The sequence below is a fragment of the Pelodiscus sinensis genome, chromosome 14, assembly GCF_049634645.1.
Source record: "Pelodiscus sinensis isolate JC-2024 chromosome 14, ASM4963464v1, whole genome shotgun sequence".
Lineage (NCBI taxonomy): Eukaryota > Metazoa > Chordata > Testudines > Trionychidae > Pelodiscus > Pelodiscus sinensis.
In genome coordinates, this window is record NC_134724.1 from 22,811,434 (window position 1) to 22,836,628 (window position 25,195).

The 25,195-nt window shown below is 47.6% G+C and overlaps 1 long non-coding RNA gene across 2 annotated transcripts in view; it reads left to right on the forward strand.

The window, feature by feature from the left end:
• Positions 1-6,269: 6,269 nt before the first annotated feature.
• The window catches only part of LOC142818270 (uncharacterized), a 29,360-nt gene continuing 10,434 nt past the window's right edge, over positions 6,270-25,195 (forward strand). Inside the window, exons 1-3 of one of the 2 annotated variants that reach the window (XR_012895655.1) lie at positions 6,270-6,564; positions 9,970-10,121; positions 12,213-12,563. This is a non-coding gene — a long non-coding RNA (uncharacterized LOC142818270). Of the gene's footprint in view, positions 6,565-9,969; positions 10,122-12,212; positions 12,564-25,195 lie in introns of those variants that run through there. The other variant, XR_012895656.1, reaches the window with a different exon arrangement.

Consider the following 25,195-nt stretch of genomic DNA (forward strand, 5'->3'; position numbering starts at 1 on the left):
TGTATTAGGGATGTAAAATCTCATTTAATCAGTTAACTAGCTAAACATTATGTTTCACCTTAAACGTGGGTGGGGGTGGGCATCTGCTCCAATCCAGCCCAATTGGGCTCGACCACCCCCCACATTCACTGCATGACGCAACAGGCCTGGCCCTTTCACCGAGGCCTGGGGCTGCTCCAGCTGGTCTGAAGTGGCCCTCTGCCTGTGAGCAGGTTCCTTCCTCTCCACCCTTGCTGAGAGCAAGCGCTGCTTCAGCCAAGCAGGGCCCGCTGCATCACGCTGCAGGCCCAGCTGTGCTGGCCTGCGAGTTAACCATTCACATCCTGAATATATTTTTAATATATACACACATTTGAATGTCAAAGTAGCTTTCACAAATTGCCTATTTATATTGGTGGTTCCCCTTTGAATCTTTCTATCTGTGTATCATTTTCTTATCTCACTTCTGACACCCCAACATGCTGACTTTTTGTTTGTTTTGTGTTAACTAAAACATTATCTGCTACAGCACTTGTGTATTCGCACTTCCTGTTCTTGAATTGGAATGGTCAGTCTATATTGGGGTGGGGAACCTCAGACCTGGGGGCCAGATGCAGCTTGCCTGGGGAGCTTTGGGGCTGGAGCACACAAAATCTACTGTGCTGGGGCCCCCTAGACTCTGGTATGTGAAAAGAATCTGGGGAGTGTATTTCTCCCTTTCAGGCCACAGTGAGGGTTTTCTACTTGTGTGTAGGTTGATTTTTCTGTAGGTCACTGGCCCCCAACCCAAAAATGTTCCCAATCCCGGTCTATATAAAGGGCAACAGCCACATAATTTGCAAAGATCAGATACTTTTTTTGCTATGACATTTTATTACTCTTGCCAAACGCACGCAATGGAAAGGCTATGGTGCTCTTTTCACTAGTGTGGTTATGTAATCTTTTGTTTGACATCCTTAGATAGAATTTAGATGCACTGGGATCTATTCCCAGCTCTGCCACAAACTTCTTTGGCAATCTTAGGCAGATCATTTAGGCCCAGACATCCCAAGGTATTCAGGTGTGGTTAAACTTAGCATTGCAAAGCTTTAGTGGTTTAGGAGCATAGATCTAATTTTGAAAAACAATTTAGGCACTTAGAAGCATAAAGTCCTTTTAAATATGAAATTTAAGTTCCTTAGGCCAGGTCCATATTAGACCTGGAAGGTCAGCTTCAGATGTGCAACTCCAGCTATGACAAACCTTAAACCAATCTTGGCACCGTCTTTACAGTGGGAAGTCAAGGGGAGCAAATAGGGTTGCCAGATGGTTTAACCAAAAATACAGGGGCCACCAGCGCAGCCGGGAGCAGGTGCGCTGCAAGATCAAGGACCTGCGGCAGTCCTACTCCCGGGCCTGCCTGCCAGGGGCCAACCCGGAGGCCTGCCCCCACTTTCACGCCCTGGACCGCCTCCTGGGGGCTCATGCCGTCCCTGCCCCCTGGGACGTGATAGACCCCGGGGCAGAGGGACTGCTCCAGGAGACGGAGGAGGAGGAGGAGGGCTCCGAGAGCCAGGAGCCTGCCGGCAGCCTGCCCAGGACCTGAGACCCCTGAGGCACCCCACAGAGCCGCTCGCCTGTGTCGTCCGAGGCCGGGGAGGTGTCCACCTGTGAGTACCATTGTGCTCCCCTTATGTGTACGGGGGGCTGGGGCGAGAGGGAGCCCCGGGACTGTGCGCCTGGGCCTTGCCCACCACGGAGCAGCAGCTGGGGATCCTGCAGGGGCCCTGGCCTTGCAGAGGGGAGCTGGGTTTCACACACCTGGGCCCCTGGGGTAATTGACCGCTGTTCTTGTTGCACCACAGCCGCAGCGCCTGGGACTGCAGGGCGCATCACCTCGCCTGCAGCAGCCGTCCGTGCCCGGGCCAGCAGGAGAGCCAGGAACCAAGAGGAGTACCAGAGGTGGCACCTCCAGTTCCTGGAGCAACAGCTCCGTCTCCAGGACCACTGGGTCCAGGGGGACCTGAGGCTGCGCTGGAGGAGTTTGGAGGCCCTGGAGGAACAGGGCCGTGCCCTGCGAGGCCACCTCCAGAGCCTGCTGGACCGCTTCCCAATTCCTCCTGCTCCTGCTCCTGCTCCCCTGCTGCTCTCCCTGCTCCCCCTGCTCCCCCTCCTGCTCCCGCTCCTGCTTCCTCCACACCCCCCGTCCCTCCTGCCCCATCCTCCACAACCATTCCCCACCGATGCCCCTGGACCCGCAGTGTGGCGAGACGGGAGAGGCAGCCGGACTCCCACCCCTGAGCTTTCCTTTCCCTTCCTCCATTTCCTCCCCTTCCTGCTCCCTCGTCCCAGGTTTCCCCCTCCCCTCTCCCACCCTTTTTCCTCCCTCCCCCCACCCCAATTATGTTAAATAAAATGACATTTTTGTTTGAAAAACAGGTGTCTTTATTTGACAGTAGGTAGGGAGGGGAAAGGGGAAGGGGGGTTGGGTGGAAGAAGGCCCCAGTGGGGCATGCAAGGGAGAGGTCAGTCCTCCTCCTCCACCAGGAAGCTCTCCCACAGGGCTTCCTGGATCCGGACGGCCCCCCGCTGGGCTTCCCGGATGGCAGCGGTGCGGGGCTGATCGTAGTGTCCAGCCATGCGGTCAGCCTCAGCCATTCAGGCTGGCAGGAAAGCCTCCCCCTTTCGCTCACATAAATTGTGGAGCACACAACATGCTGCCACCATGGGAGGGATGTTGTGCTCGGCCAGGTCCAGACGGGTGAGGAGGCATCTAAATCGGGCTTTCAGTTGCCCGAAGGCCCCCTCCACCACGATGCGGGCCCTGGTCAGCCTGGCATTGAAGGCCTGGCGGGAGGGATTGAGGTGCCCCGTGTAGGGCTTCATGAGCCACGGCTGCAGTGGGTAGGCGGCATCCCCCACCAGGCACACGGGCATGTCCACGTCCCCGACCCTGATGTGGCGGTCGGGAAAGAAGGTCCCGTCCTGCAGCCGCTGGCACATGGAGGAGTTGCAGTACACCCGGGCGTCGTGTGCTTTGCCGGACCAGCCCACATTAATGTCCGTGAACTGGCCCCGGTGGTCACACACGGCCTGCAGGATCACGGAGAAGTACCCCTTGCGGTTGACGTATCGGGAGGCCTGGTGTTCCGGGGCATGGATGGGGATGTGCGTCCCGTCGATGGCCCTCCCGCAGTTGGGGAAGCCGAGGGCGCCGAATCCCCGGTTGACGGCGTCCGGGTCGGCGAGGCGGCCCACCCTGTGGAGCAGCACCCGGTTGATGGCCTTGACCACCTGCGGAGAGAGACACAGCAAAGCGCCAATCAGTGGGGCGCCTGGGTGGCTGGGAGCGTTTGTGCCCTGGCAGTGCCCCGTGCCCCACTCCTGGAAGCAACCCCTCTGGCGGCGTGTAGTACGGCCGGGACAGACCGACCCCTCGGGTGCGGGGCGCGTTCGCCTCTTCCTGCCCCCCCTTTTGTCCCTGGGGCGGCCCATCCCCTCCTCGCAGCCCCCCTCCTCCCCGGCGCAGTGGCCGACGAGTGCCATGCCTGCATGAGCACAGCCCCGACGGTGGATCTCCCCACGCCGAACTGGTTCCCGACGGATCGGTAGCTGTCCAGCGTGGAGAGCTTCCAGAGGGCGATGGCAACCCGCTTCTGGAGGGGGATGGCGGGCCTCATGCGAGTGTCCCTTCTGCGCAGGGCAGGGGCGAGCCACTCGCAGAACTCCAGGAAGGTGTCCCTCCTCATCCTGAAGTTCTGGGTCCATTGTTGGTCCTCCCAGCGCTCCAGGACAATGCGGTCCCACCAGTTGGTGCTGGTGTCCAGATGCCAGATGTGGCGGGGCACGCCGGTGCCGGGGCGCCGCCGTGGCTCCTCCATGGCCCCCAGGGCGGCCAGGCGGAGAGGCAGGGGGCTGACGTGCACCAGGAGGTGCCAGGCAGCCTCGAGCCATTGGTGGCAGGCTTGCAGCAGCAAGTCCAGAAAGTGCACCAGAAGGTGCAGGGCGAGCTCTGGCTCCATGTTGCCACCTGCGGCGGTGTCCCTGAAGGGAAGCACCGACACAGACGGGCGCAGAGACCAATGCTTTGCTGTCCCTCGGCGAGGTTGGCAAGCAAGCAGGAAAAGCTGAGAACTGGCTGTCCGGGGGGATCCCTTTAAGCACGAGCCTCAGATAGCCTCAGACAGCAGCCACACAAAGCAACTACTGACCTGAGGCCCTGCCAGAACTGGTTTCAGCTGCCCTTAAATGCCCCCCTGCGTCCAGTCAGTGTGGACGCGCTAGTTCGAATTAGCAAAACGCTAATTCGAACTAGTTTTTAGTTCTAGATGCGTTAGTTCGAATTAGTTTAGTTCAAATTAACTAATTCGAACTAAGTTAGTTCGAATTAGCGCTGTAGTGTAGACGTTCCCTCTGAGAGTTATTAAGCAAAATAAATAAATAATAAAACAGCATTAAAACAGCATGGCCCCTTTCAGAGTGGGGTCAGACTAGGGATAGGAACGGGAGAAGTTGAGCACTAAGACCCAGGGAAGGCATTGCTTCCCCTTGGTCTTCAGACTTTTTGCCGGTGGCCATTTTGTTTTCTTGGTCAAGCCAGAACGTAGCTTCCCTGCGGAACCAGGTAAGCAGGGGATCCGGAGGCTGGGGGTGTCAGGGGCCGGGGGGAGGGGAAGGCTGGGGGCTGGGCCCACTTGCTGGGCCCAGTTGTTGAGTGTTGTAGGATTGCCAGGTGTCCAGTATTTTCGCCTTCTTGGCTGGGGAAAAAATCAGAAAATACTAGACATTTTAGGTGTCCGGTATTTTCTTAATTTTTTTTCCGGACAGGAGGCGAAAATACTGGACTGTCCAGGTCAATACCGGACACCTGACAACTCTAGAGGCAAATGCTTCCATCAGCTTCCCTTACTCCTAGTGACTGCGAGAATTATTGGTTCCAAATTGGCGGCACCCTCAGTGTTTGGTTTAGCAGGTTTTAATTAGACCTGCTAAATCAAACATCAGATGATTGATCTCCAGGGTGTAAGTATAGACGTGGCCTGAGTAAGTTAGATGATGCTAAAAGAACTCCTTTGCCATTTAAGAACATAAATAAAGATAGGAGTGGCTGTGAGTGAAAATCTGTCCCTTAATCTCTGTCTTGCCTAAGACCCTTTTCTGTAATTATGGGGATCATAATACTTTCTTACCTCGGAATACCTCTCATCACTGTTCTGATGCTAGGATTATGAATGCCATAGTAAAGCCTATGAATTAATAAAAACGATTGTGCCCTCTAAAACCAGAAATAAATATATAAACTTCAGCAAGAACTCCTTTCATATCCATTCACTTTGAGAGAAATTTAACACTTATTTTAAAACTTAAATGACTTAAGAGGCTGTTGTGAAGGAAGAACAAAATGCTGCATTGTTCAAAACAAGTAGCTGGGCAGAACAATTACTGTTTGATGCTAGTGCAATTGGTAGATGTATGATGAGGCAGGAACATTGAACATTCTGTGCAGATTGCTAGTAGTGAAAGATTTTTTTTTTTTTTTGGCAGAGTTTATCCAATCTCTGTCTTTCTACTAATGCATACACCCCAGTGAGAGGGGAGGATTCCAGTAAAAGCTAATCTGGTTCTAGGAATCCCCCCCTCTCCCGCCCTCCAGCTTGTTCATAGCACTGCTCGGGTTTCTCCATTTAAAGGCCAGTGAGATGGCTCTCTTGACATGTTGAAACACTGCAGCCCTTCTTTTGCGAGCCTAGTTACTGTTACAGGATAGACCTCGTTAGATGAAATAACGCAGAGGTTGTCGTTATGTTGCTGCATATCCTCTGACAATGCTGCCTTTATTTATGCATGCTTGCTTAAAGATTGCTTTTGCTGCTCCAGGGATCATTATATCAAATATCAGTCAAACCAGTATCAAAATTCACTAGCTCAGTGAAGGCTCAGAAAGACAGCGCAGGATCCAAACTTACATAGGATTAAAAATATCTTTATACATTTGCCAACATCTTCATCCAAAGTGACCCGAAGAATAACTTCATGTGACCCCTACATAATCTCTTATTTTCCTTGCATTTTGCTCTCCCTATAACCTAATAATCTGACTGTAAATATCACTTTCAGTGAGATATTGTCAAGCAGTTCATTAAAGGATGACTAGTTTTTCCATGGTCATTTTTGAAAATCAATCCATTTAGAAATAATTCTGTTTGTAACAGCCACTATGATCTGCATTGCCTCTTGCTCTTTATTAACTGAGGACATTTGCATGAAAACCGACTCTTTATTTCTTAAGAGCTCATCTGTGCCTCCTGCCAGTTTGCTTCCAAAAGTTATAATCCTCTGCATGTGACATCATAGTAGGTTGCTTTGCAAATGATTATGACATCTCCAACAGAGGACTGACTTCAAGTGAAGAATGAACGCCATGAGCAACTGAAACCCCAAGACAACAATTCTGCTTCAATAGGAATATTTATATATATTAAAAAAAAAGGTGGAGGGAAGAGAAAATACAGAGAATATAGACTATATGGAGCCTAGCTGAAATTTTTTTTATTTGCAAACACATTCTTCTATGAGGATTCATTATCTCTTTTAACAATCTACAGGGTAAAATATATTCTTAATTTATCCCAGCATTAGAACGTGAAAAACTCACATTTATGCTAAATTATGCAGATAGCAGCAGAAGTCTCTATTGCTCACTTCTGTTTTAGGCTAAGTACACTGGCACTTTACAGCGCTGAAACACCCCCCAAGTCCAGCAAGTTACAGCACTGTAACGCTCCAGTTTGAACCAGGCTACAGGCTGGTGCTGTTAGCTGCTCCCCTTGTGGAAGTGGTTTATGTAGTGCACTGGGAAATCGCTCTCCCAGCGCTCCTGCTGTTGGCCACACTTTCAGTTTAAAGCCGTGGTCCCCAACCCGGTGCCCGTGGGCGCCGTGGCGCCCGCCGGGCTCTTTACATGCGCCCGCGGAGCAATCTGGGCTGGCAGGTGCCAGCCCCGGGCGCATGGCTGGTCCCGACCCCGGGGGCGCCGCGCGTACCCTTGCCAGCTCCGGCGCCGGCCTTGGCCCCGCCCTCGGGGGCGCCGTGCGTGCCCTGGCCCCAGCCCCGGCCTTGGCCCCGCGGCGCTTATGGGGGGGGGCGCCGGCCCCGGGCGTGCGGCGCTTACGGGGGGGGGCGCTGGCCCCGGGCGCGCGGCTATGGGGGGGGGCTCTGGCCCCGTGGCTATGGGGGGGCCCCGCCCCCGGGCATGCGGCTGGGGGGGGCTGCCCCCGGGCGGGCAAGTGTCCCCGCCCCCTGGCGCCCGGCGGGCGAACGGCCACGCCCCCTGGCGCCCGCCAACCTGAAAAGGTTGGGGACCACTGGTTTAAAGCATATCCGTGGCTCCGCTGTAAAATGTTAAGTGTGGGCAAACCCCCCGTTTTGTCCTACCAAGCAGAGGGCCGATGAGGTAGCAACATTGTTTTATCTTCTCTGTTCGATTCTTTCTGCCAGTCTCTTCGCCTACTTGTTGCTCTTTTGCTGTACTACTTTCTTTGCTGTACTACTTTCAACTAAACTTGCTACTAATTGCACCTTTAATTGGGCTGATTGCTGTAGCCCTGGGGCCTTGCAGTCTACACTAAACATTTATTGCTGGAAGCTCAGGTCACTCCTTAAAACTTATGGGCTACGTCTACACTGGCCACAATTTCCGGAAAAGCCATGCAAATCAGGTAAGTCAGGATAGGGAAAGCCGCGGGGGATTTAAATATCCCCCGCGGATTTAAATAAACATGTCCGCCGCTTTTTTTCCGGCTTGGGGAAAAGCCGGAAAAAAGCGTCTAGACTGGCGCGATCCTCCGGAATAAAGCCCTTTTCCGGAGGATCTCTTATTCCTACTTCGAAGCGGCGGACATGTTTATTTAAATCCGCGGGGGATATTTAAATCCCCCGCGGCTTTCCCTATCCTGACTTACCTGATTTGCATGGCTTTTCCGGAAATTGTGGCCAGTGTAGATGTAGCCATGGAGACAAGAAAAACACTGGCCTGCTTGAAACTTTCCTGAATGCTGGCTGTATGCAGGGTTGAGTATGTGTCTAGGAAGGGAGGGGCTTGTCTCTTACAGAGACCTCACCATTAACAGCAGTATAGCAAATTTAAATATCCCTTCCCTGCATATTCCTTTTTAAAAACCATCAGTAGATACAATCAGGTTACACTTTGTTCATGTCAGTAATTGCATAGCTTACTTCAAATGTATTTCAAAATAACATGCTATTTTGAGACGCTCCTTAACCCTTGTGGAACGAGGGATACAGGGATGCCGGAATAGTGCACCCGTTATTTCGAAATCTGTCTAGAGGTACCCTAAGTAACAATTGATTGTTGTTTTGTAGCCCATAACAATGGATATGCCATTGTTTGTTTTAGATGCGCACACAATGAATATGGGCCACTTGTTACGAACAGCAGGCATGATTGTTTTGTTTCTAGAGGCTATGTCTACACTACCAGGTTATTTTGAAATAAGTTGTTTTGAAATAATAACTCCTGAAATAACCATTTTGAAATAAGCTTATTCCTCTTCACAAGCAGGAGTTATTTTGAAATAACAAGCCCATTATTTCAAAATAACAGGCTTGGTAATGTGAACGTTCACCTTACTTCAAAATAAGGGGAGTTATTTTGAAATAACTTCCCCGTTTAGACATGCCCTGAGTTGCTGATTTATAATGATTCCCAGTGCATACTATGCACATCTGGCTTTATGTAATTTAGGAGTTGCTTAATTCTTTTAACTGAACCCATCTCTTATTTCAATATAGAGGCCACACTTTTCTCTACAGGATGAGTGATAATCTTATCTCTTCATTTCTGAGTCAATTTCTACTCCAAAGAGCAAGATAATTTACCACCTGGACCCAGTACTTCACTTAGGATAGTATTTCCCAGTGTGACTACTATTATATGTATTTAGAACCAAGTTGTGACTTAAATGTTCTGGATTTGCTTTTGTGCCATTGCTCAGACATAGTATATTGTTGTCCCTACAGCTAGATTGTTACCTACATGCAGACCAGAGTTTATAGGCAGTCCAGAGCAGCCAGACTGGATGGTGCTAGTGATAAGCTATTATATCTCTATCCCAGGCATCCCTGAGGGAGCTTTGGTAGGATTCTGATTTGGAGAGGTTGGCTGGAGAGAAATGCCCTTTGCTACTGTCTTTCATGAGGGGACAGAATACCCTATTTTGTGAGCTGGGGCATTGTCTGCTTACTAGGCCAGTGGGTCTGAGCAAACAGGGCCAATCCCTTTAGATAATCTGTGCTCCTGTTCCCATGATCGGAGAAGTCAAGGAATACAGTTCTAAGAGACCCATTATGCATAAAGCAACCAGTGGCTGGGAAGATTCCCATGAAAAACCCCTTCCCTCCATGGAAAGCCATTTCCCAGTCCGTAGAGTTGGTCAGGAAATGCATTGTTTTCACACACACAGTTCTCATATGATAGAAATTTTTTTTTGAAATTGTTTGGATTTTCATCAAGGAACAAAAAACTCAAAAATGGAAAATATCTAGTGGCTTTCAGGTTCTGTTTGAAATGTAAATCTTTTTTTGGATAAAACCTTAATATATTTTAGTGAAAATATCTATTTAATTGCAATTTATTTTTCTGTTGAAAATATTTGTTGGGTTCAGATTTTCAACTTTGTGCCTGTCCAGCTCTATACTGTGATAGATATGGGCAATTTCTTGCACTGTCCTTGCGAGTCCATATTGTATTAAGGTGTAAGGGCCCTAAAGGGGGAGAGGGGAACTATGACCAATGTGAGACCTGGGATGTGCCAAGGAGTTCAAAAGACCATGTTAAATCACACTAGATAAATATAGGTTCTTGGGGACAGTAAATGTTAGAGGATCCTGGGGATTGGCTACTATAATCCCATGTCTTTGGTTATACAAAAGCCCAGCCTTTTCAAGCTACACCTGAGGAGAGGGCCAACGTCTGTTTATTGCTTACTACAGAAAGCTGAGGTCAAAGATCCAAGCTATGGAAAAAATTGAGTTTTCTGCTTGGTCATGGATGGACGTGCTTGTAACCATGGAGAAAACCCAGTTGTGGATTTTGAAGAACTGAAACCTAGTAGAGCCATACATTGGAGATAGGGTGACCTCTGGTAAGCATTTTTTAACAGGTTATTTTATTTTACTATTTCCTTGGTAATGCTTTTACATTAAAAGTAAATGTGCTTGCTTAGAAGAAGCTGAGAGATAACTTTTTGTAATTTCACGCAATACTCTGATCCTAACCCTCAGGGGGTATGTTTACACTGCCACCCTAGTTCGAACTAGGGTGGCAGTGTAGACATAGCCTCTAGAGAGAGCGAGAGAGCAAAACACACACACCAGTCTTTTTAAAGACAACTAAAGGGGAGGGACAGAATAGAGGTTTATAAAGTTGCGAGTGCTGTGGGGAAAGTGAATTAGAAAGTTTTATTTATCCCTCCGCATAAAACGAGAACCAAAAGATGAAAGGCCAGCAGGAAGCACTACGTTACACGAGGTGATTGCTTCCAGCCTCTTTTTTACTAATAATAATGCAGTGCAAAGAATGAGAATGAAGTGTGGATGACATCTCTGCCAGTTTTACCATTGTCAGTGTACCCTGGCGTACCCTGGTATACCCCGGTCTCTGGCCGGTACCTCCAGATCTCAGCCGGACTTTTAGGCGATTCACCTTCTTTTCCTTGGTGCGGTTGTAGTACCCCCAACCGTGGGGTGGGGGAAAGGGGAGCCCGGGCCCGCCCTCACTCACGGGCCCCAGCCCAGGGCCCTAAGGACACGGAACTACCTTGTTCCGGTCTGGCTGACGGGGCTCCTGCCGTAACTCGTCAGCCCACCAGCCCTAAGGGGCTCTGCCCTGGGCTGCTTCCTTTCCCCACCCCCGGCGTTCCCCGCTCGGGGTGTTTACCTTATACCTGGCTGACAGGCTGCCGGCCCTACCGTGACCCTTGCCCAGGTGGGGTTGCGTGCTAGTGGTCTGTGGTTGGGGCTGCCGCCAGCCCCGGGGATGCCGCCCCGATCTTCCCCTCCCACGGCTCTGTGCTCAGCTCCTCTGCCCTCTCCTTCCCCTCTTTTTGGCCTTGGCGGCGGCGCTTTTAAATGTCCCGCCGTAGCCGCCTCCCCTGACGTCCCAGGTCGGGGCGGGGAAGTGTCCGTCCGCCTTTGCCGCCGATTGGCGGCCGTCAGGGCCTGTCAGGGCGGGGGAACTCCTTCCGCCGTAGCCGCTCCTCTCCTGCCGCGCCGTGGCCGCGAGCCGGCATGGCTGCCGGCGCTTTAAACCTCGGCGCGGCTTGCATACAAGCCGCGCAATCCTGTGCTGCCCCCCCTCCCCCGAATGCCGAGCAGCGCTTGCTCGGCGTGGCTCAGGGGACGGGGGGGGAGGGGCTGCCCCGTCACAGTCAGGCATAATTTCATGCTTTTATACATGCTCTTGCTGCAGAAAGTCTTTCGTGCGAACATCTCAGATTTTCTAATATTCCCTAATCTTTAGCCCAGTTGTGCATATCAGGAACCCAAACAAAACTACATTCTCACCTCTAGTAAATAATCCAGTGGCCATCTACACAGCCTTGGTATGGAAGCACTGCTGAAGCTCCTCAGGCTATTCAAAAGCATGAACAGGCAATTGAGCAATGAAATAGATATAGCTATCTTTACTTGGCTGACTACCTAAAGCAGTCATCACAGTCCTCCTGAGAGAGTTCATCTAGGTCGAAATATATCAGTGGGATCCTGCATGCAATGGGAGCTGCCCTGGGGCTAATGAAGTCCACCTCACCTTCCCCCAGTCTCCCTTCCCTGGCTCCCCTGAATAGCACTAAGTGCCAGGTGACTAAGTAGAGGTATTTGCTGCTCTTGTCGAATCCATCTAAACATTTCTACCATACTCATCACAGTAATATTTCAGTGCCTCTTTACCCTGAGGAAAGAGAGGTGAACCAAATGACAGCTGTGGCTTACAAAGTCACAGAATAAGGGAATATTTTTTACTCTATAACCTTTATTTCAAGCTTAGGCTATGAAGCCTATTTGAACTTTTTTTGAGCCCTTAAGGGGTATCCAGTGGCACTTGAACATCAGAGCTCCAGAGCTGAAATGGAAAGAGGGGAAAAAAATAAAATAAAGGTTAAAACAAAAACCACCCACCAAGTTTCTGTTTTCATGGAATACTAAAAGAAGAAAATATTACCTTCATGTTTACACAGGCAAACAGAAGAGACTGAGTTGTGAAGTCAGCTGTTATTAGAGACTGGCCTTTGTTCTAAGAATGATATGCAGTTGTGATGTGTCAGTAAGAAGGCAGTAGCTCTGGAGGCTTTGTTTTGGGAACATAAAAGTTAGATGAGCTCATTGGCCAGTAGAACTATATTGTGGTTAATGTCAAATTATCACTTGTAATATTTTTTAAAATGAACCTAAAATCCAAACTTTTTCTGTGTGTCTATTTGCTGAGCTTATAAGCAACATCATTTGTGTGTATAGTTTCATTTATAGATTTGGCTAATCAATTACATTTATAATAGACTCAATGGGCTAAATTCATACCTATTTTACATACAGGCAACCCCAGTGAAATCGGGGATTAAACCCATACAGTGATTTTGCAGCTGTAACTGAAGGAACAATTTGGCCCTTCAGTTGAACTTTAGTAAATACAGTTAGTGTGACCTGACAGCAAGTGCAAAAAATTGGGATTGGGTTGGTGGGTAATCAGTGTCTAGGTAAGATAGGGGCAGTTTGGCTAGTTGGGCCTCTGTAAAATCAGGACTTCTGGCCGCCCTAATTACAATCATTGGTCCAGTTCTGTCCTCACACACGCATATGCAACTCCCACTTTTGTAGAATCACAGAATTGTATGGATGGAAGGAACCTTGAGCGGTCACCTCAAGCCTTGCCCGCTCATCCTGATGCAGGACCAAGTATATCTGGACCAGTTGTTCTGAACAAGGAATCCTGGGCCCAATGGGGGGCCATGCACAGATTTTAGGAGGTCTGCCAAGCAGGATCAGCATTAGCATTGCGTGGGCCCAGGGCAGAAAGCTGAAGCTTCAGACTCTGAGCCCCATCACCCATGTCTGAAGCTAACACCTGAGCAGCTTACCTTTGCAGGGCTTAAAGGCCATTTTCCCAAGTGAACTGGCTCTTGCCTGCCCCAACCCTCCCCCCACCCATTGCTGCCTCTGATACAGAGTCAGCAAAACAGGGCAGGGGAAGGGGGAGATGGCTAGTGTGTAACCGTGAAGGTTAACCAATGAGCCCAGGCTCATCAGTTAACTGTTTAAATGTATACACTATCACATCCCATATATATATATATATATATATAAACACACATCCCTGCCTCTGAAATATATAACAAAAGAAGGGAGTTACTTATCAAGTGCAGGAGCGATGTTAATGAGGCAAATTCATTGTTTACAGATCAATTCTGGTTTTCCTTTAGTATACTTCTCTAACAGAGTAATGTTCTCTAGTATATTCACTGGCTGCCTTACTGCTATATGCCATCTTCACTCTCATTTAGATTATCCTGAGTGTCATTAATTCAAATTTTTTAATTTTGGGAACCTAAAATGAAAACTAGACAATTAATTTTGCAGAGGTTCTGGTAAATCAGAGCTTCAGACATCTTTAAAAATCAGACTACAGTACCTGATATCACTAACTACAGATCTGGAGACCTGATTTTATGCATCCTAGCTTGTAAATTTTGGCTTTAGATAATGAACAAACTTTTTATTTAATAAAAAAAGATTCATAGTTTAAAAAGCAGTCTCTGTGTAGGATTTTTCCATGCCATAAACATTAATAGGAGCTGTGGGGGTAGCTAGTAAGAAAAATTGAAACCTCTCTTTTCCTCCATCAGAGAGACAAATTTGTTCACTATGGAAATATCTTTTTAATCATGGGTGGTTGTTATGTTCTTGCTTATTTGAGTCCAGTCATGCTCCCTTTGCTGTGAATAATGAAACCTCGCCATTAACTGGTGTGTGGGATTGGGTCCATTGCTGTTATGGCAGAGTTGTTGGTTGATTGGGTGATTATTTTTTGTTTGATGGAGCCTCCTATGCCTGTATCATCCATAAGTTCCCCAAACACCTCCTGATTAAAATTTATTTGATTTCGTACAACTCCTGAGTTACGAGTTGTAACATATCAGCTGCCAGGTCTGTCTTGTGTCTTCTTGGGCTTCTTTCCCCTCTCCCCCCCCCCCCCCCCATGAAAATATAACCTAATATTACAAGTATTTTCAGAATTAAAAAGCAGAAGAGACAACACACACGTTAAATTATAAACATACCAGGAGAAAAAAAATGTTTCCCATTGTTGCTAATATCTGAACCTCTGTCGTGATGAAGAGAAAAAGTTGCATGTGGCTTCTGAACCTGAGTGGGCAAGATTCAGCTGTGTGGCAAGCAACATCCCTTTCAAGCAGCTTTAACTTTAACAGCTGAAGTGGAAAATGGGTCTGCTTGGTGATTTGAAAGGTTTACTTACTGGAGGTTATTCTGGGGCCTTAATCAAAAAACAGGAAGATCTACGTGAGAGGCTGCTGACACTTTGTACTCATGTCAGACAGGACATTGGATAAATATGAGACTGTTGCAAAGTAAACTGACATTTACTACATCCTGTGATTTGGAGGATTTTTTTTATTTAACACAATATTAATCAGGGATGCAAGCAAATCTTTGCATTCTTCTGAGTGCTGTGATTTTGAAATAGTCAGTGACAGACTTGAAAAGGGTCATCAGATCACTGAACTCAAAAAAGGCTACAATAAATACTTTAGCAGAGGTATTTAAACTAACCTGCAAGAATGAACCTAAGTGAAAACATGTAATTTTGAACAATACTTTACATAGGCAACATTCCAAGCATTTTTTTCAGTGACTACTGCAAAAACTTTATCGTGTTGTATCCAACCAATTTAGCTCATGAATAGCAACAGAGAACCAGAACTGTAATGAATGAATATAAACCTCTATTACTAATCAATCAGTAATTATGCTACTATGTAAAGGAGCATCACTCCTTGTCAGACAGCAGAGTACACACCAGGTGAATACAATCCTTGGAGACAGGCTAGCGGCAGAATGCTGCCGATTGTTGGCAACAGTCGGAGTTGTCCAAGAAGGACAGAGCCAAGGGTGAGGAAGAAATTGCATTTCTGTGTATAGTAACCTCTGATCAGCCAGATAAATCATAGTGAGTCAAAAGTTACTCTGGGGCTAGTAACCCAAGGCTGAATACAAGGCAGAGACACCGAATTTGATGTGATTTGTATTTTTATTTGGAGAAACTGTAAAAAAAAGATGCAGTGCAGTTTCCTTAAGGAACTGAGATACAGTTGCCAAAGTAAAGGGGCTTAACTAATTTAAAGGATTCAGGGAAGACAACTTGTGCCCTTTTCCCTTTTACAGAACTAGTCATAATTTGGCTCTGAGTCTTCAGTAAGGCCAGGAGCATTGAGTTGTGAGAGAGCAGATGGGGAAAATTCTCTTGAAGGAGTGTTAAAGGTCTAGGAAGTGAATTAATTTGTGGGTCTGATGTCCCAAGTTTTGATTATTATCAGTAGGGCAAATAACTCACTGGAGCTTTGATCCTGCAGTGTGGTCAGAGAGTATACAATGCTTGTGGTGCTTAACTGAAGTTGATGGGACTTTGTGAGGGGTCCTAGGACAGTGAAGAATGTTTTGCCAATATCTTGGGACCCTCCCTTGGGAAAAGAACTGTGTAAAGCTCCTGTATTCTTTCTTACCCCGATGGAAGGAGCAGTGCTTGATGTTGCTTCCCTAAATGCATCTCGCAGGGGTCAGGCAAATCCTATTTTGGATAGACTCCACCATTTCCACCCTCCATTGTCTGTATCAATTGCTCACTAACAATAATAGGCATCGTTCTGCTATCTCAAATATACACACGCACACATGCAATGCAAGCTCTATCTCGCAGAGCAGGTTTGGACACACTTGCCTGTTTTTGATCACACTGGAGTTTCTCAATGATATGTTGTTGCTTTGGGGGCTTGTGCTCTATGAGAGTTGACCACCTCCTCCTGGGCAAAGGCAGAACGATCCCTAATTGTCCCCAGTCTTTAATTTTCACTCAGCAAAATGTCAGGATTCCTTTGTCTGAAAGACCATTCTTTGAGATTAGGGCCCTCCATAAATTAGCAGTAGAAAGAATGCACTGTTGTAAGTAGGTTTTGTTCCAAGGGAAGCTATGATTTTTAAGGAGAATGTGCCCACGTGTACACAGTGATTTCTTCTGTCTTTATTGTTATGACAATGGTAACTATTTCACCTTTTACATTGATGCTCTTCACAAACAATACATATACAGGACTGTAGAAATTCAGCGTTTAGGAGCATGACCAGTAGAGCATGAGAAATTTTGGTTAAGGAAACAAAGGCAAATCCTTACTTTTATGGAAGATGCCACTGGATCTTTAGGGTGAAATTTTTTTTCACCTCCACCTTTGGGATTTGAATGCCAAAATCCTATTAAAACCAAGCATCTACATCCATTAGGAGCTTTGGAAGTTGCACCCTTAATGCCTACAAAGTCTCCTTTTTGAAAAGGCGGCAATCTAAGCTTTGTGGGTATTGCACTCCTTTTGCAAGGAAAAGGAAAAGTAAGTGAAGCTGTGTTTTGCCTAAAAGCAATGAGCTGCTTGTCGATAATTTTAATTTTAATTTTCATGAACAGCTATGAAACTCTGCTGATGCTTGAGGGGGCAAGAAAATGCCTTTTAATGGTAAGAGAAACATTTGAAAGCTTATTGACAAAGAACATAGTGCATGTAATTTATATTGGCTAAGCAAAGTGAAGGTGCTTGACTCATTGGCAATGTAGTGCAGGGTCAAAAGGGTGAAGGATTAGTGTTCTGCTTCACAGTCCGTTAATACTTATTGTGTGCCTTTGTATGTTTTTTGTCCCAATACACATTGGAAAGGTGATATATATGCAAACTTGCTCTAGTTTAGTTAGCGCAGCCCCAAACCTTACGTGGACACTCTTACTCAGGTTTTCGTGAAGTTTATTTTGGTTTTGCTTAAATGTGTTCCTAGATGATCAAACCAAAATAAAAGCATTTTCAGATGGGGTTTGTATCAGTTAAAACCACATCTGTAGAATCTTGCATCCACATCCATGGCTCATTTTTGCAGATACAGATCCAAATTTTGTATCTAGAACCAGTGTTCCCAGTAAGCTGAGCATTTGGGCAGCCCCCCAGGACAGTTTAAGGTGCCACCCTGGCGATTAGCAGAGCACCCAAAGCCAGCAGCATGTGTTTCTCCTGGTGGCGTACATCCACACATGCTGCAGCACATATAATAAAATTTATTCTGCACATGGATGGAAAAAAATTAGAGGGAACATTGTCTATAACCCATAAAATTTGCAGACATCTGCTTTATATCTGCACGTATCAGATGTCAATGCTGATATCTGAAACTCTTTTCTGTGGATGTAGATACAGACGTGGATACACATTTTTGTATCCGCCCAGGGCTCTATGCATCTACACTATAGTCACTATAGCAGCACAGCTAAGATACTGCTTCTGTGCCACTGTAGCACCACACGGTAGAGGCTTCCTACATCTACGGAAGAGTTTTTTTTCCTGTTGATGTAGTTAATCCACCTCGCTAAGAGGTGGTAGCTAGGTAGATGGAAGAGTTCTTCTATTGACTTTTCTGCATCTATACTAGGGATTTTGTCAGCCTAATTACAGCACTCAAGGCACAACATTTTTCATAGCCCTGAGAGATGCAGCTAGGTCAAACTAATTTGTAAGTGTAGACCAAGCCTTTATCAGTTTAAAATCACACCTTAAAATAAACTGGTGTAATTCTGTGTGTAGAGAATCCCCGAGTTATTTGTATCTCAGGGTATGTCTACACTACCACCCTAGTTTGAACTAGAGTGGTAATGTAGGCAATCGGAGTTGCAAATGAAGCCCGGGATTTGAATTTCCCAGGCTTCATTTGCATAAAGCCGGGCGCCGCCATTTTTAAATGTCCGCTAGTGCGGACTCCGTGCCGCGCGGCTACACGCGGCACGGACTAGGTAGTTCGGACTAGGCTTCCTAGTCTGAACTACCGTTACTCCTACAAGGTAGTCATAGTCCGAACTACCTAGTCTGTGCAGCGTGTAGCCGCACGGCACGGAGTCCGCACTAGCGGATATTTAAAAATGGCGCTGGCCGGCTTTATGCAAATGAAGCCCGGGAAATTCAAATCCCGGGCTTCATTTGCAACTCCGGTTGCCTACATTACCACCCTAGTTCGAACTAGGGTGGTAGTGTAGACATACCCTCAGACAATTACAGCAATAGGAATGTGCTTGCCGAAGTTATCTGTTATTGTGGAGTAGCTGTGAACACACCGGGGGGCGGGGAAGGGGGACGACAGAATTCCAGGACCTGTGGGCAAAATGTGTGAGGGGAGGGCGGCTCCATGCTCCCGGAAGGGGCAGGGCCTTGAGCAGAAGGGCCAGGGCTGGGGACTAGCCTGACTGGCCCGTCCATCAGTTACCAGTACCACCTAGAGCACACCGCTCAAGGCTCCAGCAGTGATCTAAAGACCCGAGGCAGTTGCGTCCATTGCCCACCCCCATCGGTAGGCCTGAGCACACCTCACAGCTGTGCCTGCAGGCATGGCAGCACTGGTGCAGGGGAGTAAAATGGGGCCCAACCAGGACCACTTCTGCCCTCAGAACTGTACCAGAGAACTCCCTTACTTGGGGTGCACTGAGACCCAAGTAATGCCTCCTCCCCATGCCCCTTTCACGTGGAAGAAGACTGCAGAGAAGAGTCAGGCAGATAAGAACATTTGCAGAAGGAGCCAAGGCAGGGACCCTTCATCATTCAGAGACCTTTGTACAATTTTGAGAACTTTCTTTGCCTAGTCTGATTGCCTGTGTGTTCCAAACTTCTTCCTTGTCCTCTCAGACTCTTCACCTCAGTGAGCAGATGAGGCCCAAGAGAAGGAAACGAGTGCAATGAAGCCGGCCTTTGTTTCTTGGACTGTTTCCTAGGCACACCCGTGGCAGTGCTCAAAACTATGGGCTCGCGTGTTGAAATCTAACAGAATCAGACCTCAATCCTAAAAGTTGCTGAGCACCTTCAATGTCTACTGACTTCGGTGGGAGAAGGAGGTGTTCAGCACCGTGTAGGATCGGACACAAAGACAATATTCAGTACATATGTCTGGATAATTAGAGCATAACTGATGTTGCAAGGCAAAGTCTAAGGTTATGTCTCCACTATACAGAAGGTCAAAGTTGCATCTGTGGTTTGATTTAGAGGGTCTAATGTAGACCCCATGTTGAAGGCCTCTGCCGACATTTGGTACTCCTTGTTCTGTGAGGAGTAAGGGAAGCTGGTGGAAGTATGTGCTCCCGTTGGCCTCCTGCAGTGTGGATGGGAATTTAAAGTATGTTGACTCCAGCTGGAGTTGCATTTCTTAGGTAAACCTTCTTCTCCAGTGCAGACCAGGCCTAAGTGATTGTGATTCACAAACTGCAGTGATGATGCTAGGGAGTACAGTCTAGACAGTCTCTTGCTGCTGTGATACATGCAAGAACAATTGCTGTTTAATTCCAGCACTGGGCAGCCTGCCTGAACTTCAAAACTCCTCGACCCAGGGTGCTGGAACAATTTTTAGGTTGCAGGTGCTCAACTGTGCTTCGCCGTCCTCCGACCTTACCCTTATGTATCCCTCACTGCTCCAGGCAGGGACCACAACTGGGGGTGGCTGTGGAACCCCGAGCATGGGGCCAATGGTTGGGGTCCCGGGAGCTACAGCAGAGCTGCTAACACCCTGAGCAGCAGTGGAGCCCCCACTGGCCAAGCCCCTTGGGGCTGAAAGTGATTAGGAATAGTCAGCATGGATTCACAAAGGGCAAGTCGTGCCTGACCAATCTGATTAGCTTCTATGATGAGGTAACTGGCTCGGTGGACATGGGGAAGTCAGTGGATGTGATATACCTTGACTTTAGCAAGGCTTTTGATATGGTCTCCCACAATATTCTTGCCAGCAAGTTAAGGGATTGTGGATTGATAAATGGATGGTAAGATGGATAGAAAGATGGCTAGAAGGCCGGGCCCAGCGGGTAGTGATCAATGGCTCGATGTCAGGTTGGCGGTTGGTTTCTAGCAGAGTTCCCCAAGGTTCGGTTCTAGGACCGGTTTTGTTCAATATCTTTATTAATGATCTGGATGAGGGGATGGATTGCACCCTCAGCAAGTTTGCGGATGACACTAAGCTGGGGGAGAGGTAGATACGCTTAAGGGCAGAGATAGGGTACAGAATGACTTAGACAAATTAGAGGATTGGGCCACAAGAAATATGAGGAGGTTCAACAAGGACAAGTGTAGAGTCCTGAACTTGGGACGGAAGAATCCCAAGCATAGTTACAAGCTGGGGACCAACCGGTTAAGTAGTAGTTCTGCAGAAAAGGACCTGGGGGTTACAGTGGATGAGAAGCTAGATATGAGTCAACAGTGTTCCCTTGTAGCCAAGAAGGCTAATGGCATATTAGGTTGCATTAAGAGGAGCATTGCCAGCAGATCCAGAGATGTCATCATTCCCCTTTATTCGGCTTTGGTGAGGCCGTATCTGGAGTATTGTCTAGTTCTGGGCCCCCCACTACAAAAAGGATGTAGACGCATTGGAGAGGGTCCAGCCAAAATGATTAGGGGGCTGGAGCATATGACTTATGAGGAGAGGCTGAGGGACTTGGGTCTGTTTAGTCTGCAGACGCGAAGAGTGAGGGGGGATTTGATAGCAGCCTTCAACTTCCTGAAGGGAGGTTCCAAAGAGGATGGAGAGAGGCTGTTCTCAGTAGTGACAGATGGTAGAACAAGGAGCAATGGTCTCAAGTTGTGGTGGGAGAGTTCCAGGTTGGATATTAGGAAAAACTATTTCACTAGGAGGGTGGTGAAGCACTGGAATGGGTTACCTAGGGAAGTAGTGGAGTCTCCATCCCTAGAGGTGTTTAAGTCTCGGCTTGACAAAGCCCTGGCCGGGTTGATTTAGTTGGAATTGGTCCTGCCTAGAGCAGGGGGCTGGACTTGATGATCTTCTGAGGTCTCTTCCAGTTCTATGATTCTATGACCATGGAGCCCACAGAGCCAGCAGCTGGGGTTTCCTGGAGCTGGCAGCAAGGATCTGGAGGTGCTGCAGCCCGCCCTACTTGCCTACTTTCTGCACCTCTGTATACACACATGAAAATCAGATTGGTATTTTTTCCTGGCTATCACTGAAGTTAGTATCTAATCAGATCTAATTTGAGCCCAGATTGCCTGATCCATTTAGTAATTGTATATCGGAGGCATCATTAAATGATTTTCTTCCTGTGTTGTATTGAATGAAATACAGAAACAGTTGCCTAGTTTTTGTACCCAGACATCATAAGAAAAATCATGAAGCTTTTCTCCCCTACAAGTCTGGGTGCTTCATTACGTTTCTGGGGAGTTTACAATCCCAGATCTAGTATGAGAGGGACATAAATATCTAGGAAGTTTTCTTCCCCACTCATTTCAGTGGCCCCAAATCATAACATGAATAATCACTTTCTGACACCAGTGCAGCCATTGAGCTGCAATGGCCCTGCAGGGGAAGGCTGCAGGATCCTTGTGTCAGCAGACTAGCTCCAAAGCCCTTTGCATGCTGAGGTGCAGTGATCCCCTGCTGAACAGGAATGTGTAGCTGACGTACAGTGGCTGCAGACTCCGCATGAGGGTCCTCGCATTCTGTCCCCACCCCTATTCATTTGGACCACATTTGGAGTGAGGTGAGGTTGGGCGATCAGGCTTTTGCCCTAAATCAGCTTCTTTCCTATAGCGAAGTTACTACACAGCATGTTGTAAATCAGTACGCTTGCACAAAGAAATCCAGGTGTCTGGTGGGATTTGCAGTAGATTACAAAGTAATGATTGGAAGCTTCATTTAAAGCTTTGCATCAGCAGTAGCTTTTTAGTTATTAACCAGTCTTATAGCGAGAATGAACTACACAGGTTTTTTGTTTATTTTATAATAGTGGTATAATGTCAGGAAATAATTGAGTCATCTATTCTGTGAACAGCCTAAAGTGATATTGCTGCATGCAAGAGTAATACTCAGATATGTGACTTGATCTAAAGTGCTAGGAATTAAAGTGGGGGAAAGGCTCTTTTATTTATTGTATCGTACATAGCTGTTATATTTAATTTTTTACATCCATCTCTTGGCCAATAAGGAACTTAGAAAACTTTGTATCCGACTAATTACATTTTTTTTTAAATGTTCTCTTTTGTTAGATCTGGGGATCTGCAGCTGTTGTCTAACATAGGAAGTGAATCTGCAGTTCATACACTGGTGAAATTATTTGTTTATGGTCCAGATGATTGGGGTTCATTTTCTCCCCCATCTGTGCCTCTGCTAGTGATGATTATATTGTGCAAACACAGAAGTAAATAAAAAATAGTGGGGTTAATCTGTGCTCCATTCAAAATGCAAAACAAACACAGTGTTTGATGATAGGTGTCCAACAGTGTGAAAACAGATGGCTGCCTTACCCATAACAGCATCCATCATTTGGATAAGATAACACCTGGGTTTCGGCTTTGGTTATACGTAAAAGTTGTATTACTTTAACTAGACTAGTATCTTACAAATACAGCTTATCCCCATCACATACAAGAATAGCTAGAGTAAATTTATATGGGTATGTCTACACTACAGCGCTAATTCGAACTAACTTAGTTCGAATTAGTTAATTCGAACTAAGCTAATTCGCATTAGCGCAGCTAGACTTAAAAACTAGTTCGAATTAGCGTTTTGCTAATTCGAACTAGCATGTCCACACAGAGTAGACCCTGAACAGAGGTTAAGGATGGCCGGAAGCAGTGCCGGCAGGGGATCAGATGAGGACTTGGAGCGTGGAGCTGCTGTCTCAGGCTAGCCGAGGGCTGTGCTTAAAGGGACCCGACCCCCACCCGGGACAGACAGTTCTCAGGGTTCCCTGCTTGCAAAGCAGTCCTGGCTTGGAGTGCCCTGAGTGCCCACACGCGGAACATCACAGCACTCGGCCATCACCCTGGCTGCACTTGCCACAGGCTGCCATCTGGGGAGAGGGGGCAATTGGAGGGCTTCAGAAGAGCTTCCATCCCGAGAAGCCCACAGAGCCAGCCCAGTCCTCCCCATCGGGGGCTCGTGCCCCATTCCTCCCTTACCTCCTTCCACTTACCCTTCCCTAGCCCCCCTTCCTGATGTGCAAAATAAAGAAAACGTGTGTTCAAAAATAGAATCTTTCTTTATTGAACAAAACTGGGGGAGACTGGGAAAAAGAGGTGGGAGAGGGGAAGAGAGAGGCTGGGAGAGGGGAGGGCAACTAAAATGATCAGGAGTTTGGAATAGGTCCCATATGAAGAGAGGCTAAAGAGACTGGGACTTTTCAGCTTAGAGAAGAGGAGACTGAGGGGGGGATGTGATAGAGATCCATAAAAGCAAGAGTGGTGTGGAGAGGGTGCATAAAGAAAAGTTCTCCATTAGTTCCCATAATAGAAGGACTAGAGGACACCAAAGGAAAGGAATGGGTAACAGGCTTCAAACTAGTAACAGAAAGTTCTTCTTCACAAAGCAAAGAGTCAACCTGTGGAACTCCTTGATGCAGGAGGCTGTGAAGGCTAGAACTATAACAGAGTTTAAAGAGAAGTTAGATCAAGTCATGGAGGTTGGGTCCATGCAGTGGTATTAGCCAGGGGTAGAAATGGTGTCCCTGGCCAAAGTTTGTGGTAGGCTGGAGATGGATGGCACGAGACAAATGGCTTGGTCACTGTCTTTGGTCCATCCCCTCCAGGGTAACTAGGGTTGGCTGCTGTTGGCAGACAGGCTACTGGACTAGATGGACCTTTGGTCTGACCCATTACGACCATTCTAAGCTCAGGGTCGGGCGTCTCAGTGGACCACCCTGATTTTCATGCAAACCTGCTCCTGGGTGGCCAGGCTGGCAGCTCTCCTGCCCTCGACGGCCACTTTCCTGTGCCTAGTGCGGAGTTCATGGACGAGGTCCACGATGTCTGCACTAGACCAGGCGGGTGCCCGCCTCTTGCGGTCCTGGCCAGGCTCCCGAGAGCCGCCAGCCTGGTCCCGGGAAGAGGCAGAGGGCTGGGGGGCATCGGGTGGCTGGCTCATGGCGTGCCAGGTGCAGGGCCTGCTGGCTGGGTGCTGGCAGGTTTGCACCTGGCACTGGCACCGTAGCCAGCCCATGCCCCTTTAAGGGCTCCGGGGCTCGGAGGGGGGCAGATGAGTTTCCCTGGTGGTGCCCAGAGTGGCCACCAGGGAAAGCTGGGGAGGGCTAGCCTCCCACTAGTTCGAATTAAGGGGCTACACAGCCCTTAATTCGAACTAGTAAGTTTGAACTAGGCTTAGTCCTCGTGCAATGAGGTTTACCTAGTTTGAACTAAGCGCTCCGCTAGTTCGAATTAAGTTTGAACTAGCGGAGCGCTAGAGTAGCGCCTATGAAAGTTAATTCGAACTAACGTCTATTAGTTCGAATTAACTTTGTAGTGTAGACATAGCCTATGAGTGTAATTGTGCCCACATTATGGGGGATTATACCACTAAACCAGTCTAAAACAATGAGGAGGCCAGTGTCACCTTACAAACGAATACATTTATTTGGGCATAAGCTTTCATGGGCTGCAACCCACTTTGTTCCTACTTCATGAATCTGACAAAGTCCACAAAAGCTTATGCTCAATAAATGCGTTAGTCTTTAAGGTACCACAGGACCCCTTGTTGTTTTTTGATAAAACAGACTAACACGACTACTCTGAAGCTTATATTCCAACCTGGTTAAGTGTTTGTATGGGTACAGCTATGCCCATATAAATATGCTATCACTATTCTTGTATGAGATGGGGATAAGCTAATCTGGTAGAAGGCACCTTTATCTTGTTGTAACTGCATTCATGCTAGGAATTGAACTGGTATTGATTTTGGGGGGAGGGTGGAAGAAACCCCACTACTTTGCTTCACAGTTATACTGGTACAAAATAGGTGTTCATCCAAACAACTAAGTAAGGTACATTTGAAACAATGGTGAGCACTGCTATCTGAATTTGACTGTAGTGTTGTGGTTGCACAGTACTTTTGAGTGACATCCTTGCCCCTTTGCAGTTGATGTCATTCA